The sequence below is a fragment of the Phacochoerus africanus genome, chromosome 2 (assembly GCF_016906955.1).
Source record: "Phacochoerus africanus isolate WHEZ1 chromosome 2, ROS_Pafr_v1, whole genome shotgun sequence".
Lineage (NCBI taxonomy): Eukaryota > Metazoa > Chordata > Mammalia > Artiodactyla > Suidae > Phacochoerus > Phacochoerus africanus.
Window position 1 is genome coordinate 236,137,023 of NC_062545.1, and position 9,358 is coordinate 236,146,380.

Consider the following 9,358-nt stretch of genomic DNA (forward strand, 5'->3'; position numbering starts at 1 on the left):
CCAACAACCCAACTGAAAAATGGGCAGAAGACCTGAGTAGATACTTCTCCAAGGAACATATACAGATAGCCAACAAGCACTTGAAACAATGCTCAACATCACTGATTATTAGAGAAATGCAAATCCAAACTACCATGAGATACCACTTCACACCAGTCAGAATGGCCATCATTAATAAGTCCACAAATAAAAAATGCTGGAGGGGGTGTGGAGAAAGGGGAACCCACCTGCACTGTTGGTGGGAATGTAAGCTGGTACAACCACTGTGGAGAACAGTATTGAAGTAACTTAGAAATCTATACAGAGAACTACCATATGACCCAGCAATCCCACTATTGGGCATGTACCCGGAAAAAACTTTCCTTAAAAAGGACACATGCACCCGTGTTTTCATTGCAGCACTATTCACAATAGCCAAGACAAGGAAACAATCCAAATGTCCACTGACAGATGATTGGATTAAAAAGAGGTGGTATATATACACAATGGAATACTACTCAGCCATAAAAAAAGAATGAAATAATGCCATTTGCAGCAACAGGGATGGAACTAGAGACTCTCATACTGAGTGAAGTAAGTCAGAAAGAGAAAGACAAATACCATAGGATATCACTCATATCTGAAATCTAATATATAGCACAAAGGAACCTTTCCACAGAAAAGAAAATCATGGACATGGAGAGTGGACTTATAGATACCAAGGGGGAGGGGGAGGGAGTGCAATGGATTTGGAGCTTGGGGTTAATAGATGCAAACTCTTGCCTTTGGAATGGATTAGCAGTGAGATCCTGCTGTGTAGCACTGGGAACTATACCTAGTCACTTATGGAGCATGAATGTGAGAAAATAGATGTGTACATGTATGTATAACTGGGTCACCATGCTGTACAGTAGGAAAAAAATTGTATTGGGGAAATAACATTAAAAAAAATTTTTTTAAACTTCCACTCAATTAATCATGTTAAAAAAAATTCAGATTATTTGATCAATAATAAATAAGTCTGAACTAATGGACATATTTAGAAAAGTAGTACCAAATATGATGCAATACACATACTGTTCAAGCTTAAGTGGAAAATGAATATATAGAGGGCCATAATGTAGTGTCAATAAACTTCAAAATATTATCTTTACAGATTATTTTATGCATACAAATCAATTACTTTAGAATTAAAAACAAAAGTGTGATTATAAAACTCGTAATAAATTTATAAATTAAGAAATATACCTCTAAACTAAAAATAGAACTATAATTTGATCTAGCAATCCCACTCCTGGGAATCTATCCAGAGAAAACCATGACTCGAAAAGTTACACATACTCCAATGTTCACTGCAACACTATATACAATAGCCAAGACATGGAAACAACCTAAATGTCTATTGACAGAGGAGTGGATAAAGAAGATGTGGTACATATACACAATGGAATATTACTCAGCCATTATAAGGAAAGAAATGATGGCATTTGCAGCAACATGGATGGACCTAGAAATTCTCATGCCAAGAGAAGTTAGTCAGTGAGACACCAACATCACATGCTATCACTTACATGTGGAATCTAAAAAAAAAGGACACAATGAACTTTTTTTCAGAACAGATACTGGCTCCAAATGAGACAGGTTGGGGGGGAGGGGGGATGAGCTGGGGGTTTTGGATGGAAATGCTATAAAACTGGTTGTGATTATTTTTGTACAACTATAAATCTAATAAAATTCACTAAAAAATAAAAAGAAAAGAAAAAAAAAGAGTGAAGTGTCACAGAAAGAAAAAAGGGTAAAGGAATTAAGAGTTGTGCTGTCCGATACTGCAGCAACTACGTGGTGTAGCTGCTGAGCACTTGAAAAATGGCAAGTCAGAATGCATGAGTAAAAAATAGGCCAATTTCCTGAAAGACTTAAATATACGACAGGACACCATCAAACTCCTAGAAGAAAACATAGGCAAAACACTCTCTGACATCAACATCATGAATATTTTCTCAGGTCAGTCTCCCAAAGCAATAGAAATTAGAGCAAAAATAAACCCATGGGACCTCATCAAACTGAAAAGCTTTTGCACAGCAAAGGAAACCCAAAAGAAAACAAAAAGACAACTTACAGAATGGGAGAAAATAGTTTCAAATGATGCAACCGACAAGGGCTTAATCTCTAGAATATATAAACAACTTATACAACCCAACAGCAAAAAAGCCAATCAATCAATGGAAAAATGGGCAAAAGACCTGAATAAACATTTCTCCAAAGAAGATATACAGATGGCCAACAAACACATGAAAAAATGCTCAACATCACTGACTATAAGAGAAATGCAAATCAAAACTACCATGAGATATCACCTCACACCAGTCAGAATGGCCATCATTAATAAATCCACAAATAACAAGTGCTGGAGGGGCTGTGGAGAAAAGGGAACCCTCCTCCACTGCTGGTGGGAATGTAAGCTGGTACAGCCACTATGGAGAACAGTTTGGAGATACCTTAGAAATCTATACATAGAACTTCCACATGACCCCGCAATCCCACTCTTGGGCATCTATCCGGACAAAACTCTACTTAAAAGAGACACGTGCACCCGCATGTTCATTGCAGCACTAGTCACAATAGCCAGGACATGGAAACAACCCAAATGTCCATCGACAGAGGATTGGATTCGGAAGAGGTGGTATATATACACAATGGAATACTACTCAGCCATAAAAAAGAATGACATCATGCCATTTGCAGCAACATGGATGGAGCTAGAGAATCTCATCCTGAGTGAAATGAGCCAGAAAGACAAAGACAAATACCATATGATATCACTTATAACTGGAATCTAATATCCAGCACAAATGAACATCTCCTTAGAAAAGAAAATCATGGACTTGGAGAAGAGACTTGTGGCTGCCTGATGGGAGGGGGAGGGGGAGGGAGTGGGAGGGATCGGGAGCTTGGGCTTATCAGACACAACTTAGAATAGATTTACAAGGAGATCCTGCTGAATAGCATTGAGAACTTTGTCTAGATACTCATGTTGCAACAGAAGAAAGGCTGGGGGAAAAATGTAATTGTAATGTATACATGTAAGGATAACCTGACCCCCTTGCTGTACAGTGGGAAAATAAAAATAAAATAAAATAAAATAAAATAAAAAATAAAAAAATAGGCCAATTTCAAAAACAAAAAATAGCATGTAATATGCCTCAATGATTTTTTACAGTGACAAAATGTTGAAATGCTTAATATTTAAATTTAATATATTAAATAAAATATAATATTAACTTCAAAAAAAAGAAAAGAAATATGCTCTAAGTCACACACAGTATGGCAGAGACTGATTAGACACTCACCATATCTTTTCTAGGTGGGGCCATATACCTAGTTCTTACCAATAGATTGTGAGTGAAAGCAATACATTTCTAAGAGCATTTGTCTTCTCCACACACTCACTTTTCTCCTTTCTTCAGTGACTTTGGAGATGATATATTAAAGGTGGTAGGGGTACAGACTGGAAAAGCCTAGATTCTTGAGTCACTAAGGGAAGGATAGCTACCATAGAGAGTTACCCAGGAATGGCTGCATCAGACCCTAAACAAGTAAAAATAATAATAAGTAAATATTTATTGTCTTATGGAACTGAGGTTTTGGAGTTGTTTACTGTAGCAGCTAGTACAGCCTACCCTGTTATCTTGACTATCCCAACACTGTCAGGTCAGATTTCCTAAAACTGTAATTAGAGATTCTTGTGTTACTTCTCTTCCTCTCTTTGGATACACGGGCAAAATGCTTTCAAAAGTTAGAGAGGGGAATAAATTTTAATTAAGATGAATTTACCATAGGTCATAGGGTTAAGAAGCTTACTATTTAGAGTCAGACAGACATGAATTTGAATCCTGGCTCCACCACTTTATTACAATGTGACCTTGGACCAATCATTTGTCCTCTCTCTCTGAGCTCATTTCCTCATCTTTAAAACAGGCATAGATAGAAGATGGCAGAGTAGCAGGACGTGAGGCTCAACTACTGCAACTACACTGAAAATACATCTACATGTGGAATTATTAGCACAGAAAGTTTGATAAAAACTGACAAAAGACCTCGGGATTATGATAGAGCAAGAAAAACTTCACAAAACCAGACAGGACAAAAGAAAGAAGAAAAAGACACGAAAGGAAGCATGGCACGACGTGCACCCATACGAGGGATCTGGAAAGAGGAAAAGCTCCGGAACCCTGGGAAGTTTCCCCACCAGCGAGGAGATCAGCCAAAATGGAGGAGGAACTCTAGACAATCTGTGTGAAGCAGTTAAAACAGAATCCTCCACAAATGGTCAGCGCTAAGGGCAAGGGCAAGGGCAACTGTATGCAGGTGCCAGCAGGTGCTGGGAACTAAAACTCTGGCCTTAGAGGGCAGACTCAAAGAGGGAGCTGGGGCTGGTTACTTGGGGAAAAACTGGTGTTGGCCACGTGGAAACAGCCTGGAGGGACTAGAGTATAGGATGACCACAGTTGAGGGAATGAAGCGAAAGCAACCCAGTTGGGCTTAGAGGCTAGACACTATTATTTGGGCAGAGGAAGGGGTGGAATCCACCACTACAGCCTTGTTCCCTGTGCACACTTTCTCAAGCTTCAGGACACTACCTGCTTCAGCTTGGGGAGCCACTTGGCAGCAGCAGCTGCCTAGCAACAGCCAGGAAGCAGCCCTGCCCTTAGGGCTGCAGAGTCCTTGGAGCAGGTGGAGTAACCATACTGCAATAAATGAGGCAACAGCCATAAAAGAAGAAATCAACATTAACACAATAATAGCAGGGGACTTTAACACCATACTTACAGCAATGGACAGATCATCCAGACAGAAAATCAAGGAAACACAGGCCTTAAATGATACACTAGACCAAATAGACTTAACTGATACCTACAGAACTTTTCACCCCAAAGCAGCAGAATATACTTTCTTCTGAAGTGTGCATGGAACATTCTCCAGGACAGATCACATCTTAGGCCTATCCTGGAGGAAAGTCTCAGTAAGTTTTTAAAAATTGATATTATTTCAAGCATTTTCTCTGACCACAATGCTATGAGACTAGAAATCAACTACAAGGAAAAAAAAAAGCAAAAAACACACTCCTGGAAGCTCTTGTTGCTACTAAACAAACAATGGATCATTGAAAAAAATCAAAGGGAAAATTAAAAGATACTTAGAGACAAATGACAATGAAGATACAACAATCCAAAACCTTTGGGACACAGCAAAAGCAGTTCTGAGAAGGAAGTTTAGAGCAATACAATCTTATCTCAGGAAAGAAAAAAAACTCAAACAACCTAATCTTACACCTTAAACATCTATAGAAGGAAGAACAGACAAACCCCAAAATTAGTGGAAGGAAAGAAATCATAAAGATTAGAACAGAAACTAATAACATAGAGATGAAGAAAACAAAAGAGAAGATCAATGAAACCAAAAGTTGGCTCTTTGAAAAGATCAACAAAATTGATAAATCTTTAGCCAGACTCACCACGAAAAAAAGTGAGAGGGTTCAAATCAATAAAATCAGAAATGAAAAAAGGAAAAGTTACAACTGACACCACAGAAGTACAAAGAATCACAAGAGACTACTAGAACTACTGCATGCCAATAAAATGGACAACCTTGAAGAAATGGACAGATACTTACAAAGATACATCCTACCAAGACTGAACCAGGAATAAATAGGAAATATGAAGATATCAATCACAACTGCTGAAATTGAAAATGTGATTTAAAAACTGCCAAAAAACAAAAGTCCAGGACCTGACGGCTTCACAGCTGAATTCTATCAAACATTCAGAGAAGATTTAACACCTCTTCTTCTGAAATTTTTCCAAAAAATTGCAGAGGAAGAAACACTCCCAAGATAGCTCTATGAAGCCACCATCACCCTGATATCAAAGCCAAAGATACCACACACACACACACATAAAGATTACAGGTCAATATCACTGATGAACATAGATGCAAAAATCCTCAACAAAATAGCAAACCACATACAAATATATGTTAAAAATATCATACCCCATGATTAAATAGGATTTAACCCAGGGATGCAAGGATTCTTCAATATCCACAAATCTAGCAATGTGATATATACCACATGAACAAACTGAAAGATAAGAAACATATGATCACAACAGATACAGAAAAGGCTTTTTACAAAATTCAACACCAAGTCATGATAAAAACTATCCAGAGAGTGTGCATAGAGGGGAACTACCTCAAAATAATAAAAGCCATTTATGACAAACCCACATCTAACATAATTTTCAACAGTGAAAAACTGAAAGCCTTTCCACTAAGATCAGGAACAAGACAAGGATGTTCACTTTCACCAATGTTATTCAACATGGTTTTGGAAGTCCTAGCCACGGCAATCAGAGAAGAAATAAAAGGAATTCAAATTGAAAAGAAGAAGTAAAACCATTTTGCAGATGACACGATACCATAGCTAGAAAACCCTAAAGACAGAACCGGAAAATTGTTAGAACTCATCAATGAGTTTGGTAAAGTTGCAGGATACAAAATTAATACCAGAAATCGATTGCATTGACATACAAGAACAATGAAAGATCAAAAAGAGAAATTAGGGAAACCATCCCATTTATGAATGCATCAAAAAGAATAAAATATCTAGGAATAAACCTACCTAAAGAGACAAAAGATCTATACTCTGAAAACTATAAGATGATGAAAGAAATCAAAGATGACACAAACAGATGGAAATATATACCATGCTCTTGGATTGGAAGAATTAATATACTCAAAATAACAATACTACCTAAGGTGATCTACAGATTCAATTCAATCCCTATAAAATTACCAATGACATTCTTTAAAGAACTAGAACAAAATACTTTAAAATTGGTGTGGATACACAAAAGAACTTGAATAGCCAAAGTAATTTAAAAAAAATGGAACTGAAGGAATCAGGCTCCCTGATTTCAGACTGTACTACAATTACAATCATCAAAACAGTACGGTACTGGCACAAAAACAGAAATATAGATCAATGAAACAGGATAGAAAGCTCAAAAATAAACCCAAGCACCTATGGTCAACTAATCTATAACAAATGAGGCAAGAACATAACAGTGGAAAAAAGATAGTCTCTTCAATAAAAGGTGCTGGAAAAACTGGACAACCACATGTAAAGGGAATTAAGTTGGAACATTTTCTAATACCATACACAAAAATAAACTCAAAATTGATTAAAGACTTAAATGTAAGGCCAGATACTATAAAAACTCCTATAGGAAAACCTAGGCAGAAAGGTCTTTGACATTAATCACAGCAACATCTTGTTTGATCCACCTCCTAAAATAATGATGATAAAGATACAAGCAAACCAATGGGACCTAATTAAACTCAAAACCTTCTGCACAGCAAAGGAAACCATTAACAAAAACAAAAATACAAACCACAGAATGAGAGAAAATCTTTGCAAATGATGCAACCAACAAAGGTTTAATCTCCAAAACATACAAAAAAACTCATACAACTCAACAACAACAACAAAAAAACAACCCAATCAAAAAATGAGCAGAAGACCTAAATAGACATTTCTCCAAAGAAGATATACAGATGGCCATCAGGCACATGAAAAAATGCTTAACACCACTAATTTTTAGAAAAATGCAAATCAAAACTACCATGAGGTACCACTTCACACCAGTTAGAGTGGCTACCATTAACAATTCAACAAACAACAAATGCTGGAGAGGGTGTGGAGAAAAGGGAACCCTCCTATACTGTTGGTGGGAATGTAAGTTGGTACAACCACTATGGAAAACAGCATGGAAATACTTAAGAAACTAAATAGACAGCTACCATAGGATCCAGTAATCCCACTCCTGAGCATACATACATCCAGACAAAACTTTCAATGAAAAAGATACATGCACCCATATGTTCATTGCAGCACTGTTCACAATAGCCAAGACATGGAAACAACCTAAATGTCCATCAACAGATGAATGGATTAAGAAGATGTGGTACACATATACAATGGAATACTATTTAGCCATAAAAAGGACAAAATAATGACATTTGAAGCAACATAGATGGAACTAGAGACTCTCTTACTTCACTTAGCATGATACTACTTATATGTGAAGTCTAAAAGATGACACAAATGATCTATCTACAAAGCAGAAACTGATCATGGACATGGAGGGCAGACTTTTGTTTGCTGGAGGGGGAAGAGGGAGAGAGGGATCCTGACAGGGAATTTGGGGTTGGTAGATGCAGACTGTTACATTTAGAGTGGATGGGTGATGAAGTTCTGCTGTACACCACAGGGAACTCTATCCAGTCTCCTGGGTAAGGACCTGATGGAAAATAGAAAAAATGGGTGTGTATGGGTGCCTGGGTCACACTGCTGTATAGCAGAAATTGAAGGAACATTATAAATAAACTATATTTTAATAAAAATTTATAAATAAATAAATAAATTACATTGTTTTTATGTTAAAAAAATAAAAGAGGCACAGTCCTTTCAATTTTAAATTATTTTTTCATGGTTAAACTTGATAAGAGAAAAATGGGTAGAATTTTTCTTCATAGTAGATGTTGGCATTATTATTAAAAACTTTTTATTCAAGAGCAATATACCTCAATTAGACCAAATCATAGAACCTTTCCTTGACCATTCTTCACTTAGCCCTCCTCCAGTCCTGGCCACAATTTTTTCTCTTCTGTTTATCTCTAGATGTGATTACACCAGGCCTGAGGGAAACGAAAATTACACATATAGAGAGTGGATGCACAGTCACATTAACAGCCAAATACCAGCATAAAATCCCATGACCTGCAGCAACTGGGCTTCACAGCCTCCATGAATACAGCTCCTAGACAGTAAATCCCAGTCTAGTCCAGTTATGGCTCCTGCTCTCTGACTGATATAAAAGTTTTTTATCCTTCTAAATAAGTCCCTATTTTACTTGGCAAATTTAAATAGCAAATCTCTGTTCCTTGCAACCAAGGAGTCCAAACTGGACTAGCACAATTTATTCGCATAACTTTAGCCACTATTTTCTTTCTCACTCTAAAGTAGCAGATACTTTGTCTACCTAAGACCAAAACAAACAGACAAAACACCATTGCTGTTCAGAAAACAAAGTCTGTAACATTCCCATGTGTAAAGCTGAGCTCATTGCAACAGTCATTTCTCTCAAGAACTTTTCAATTCTTTCAGGATCATAGGCATATAAATCAAAACAATAGCCTCCTGGTGGCAACACTTAGTTCAAAATTATCCAACCATATTCATAGGTCAAAACTCCAAAGACAGTCTTTAAATAAAACGAGAAATTATACCACTAATTTAAACACAATGTTTACTAAAACC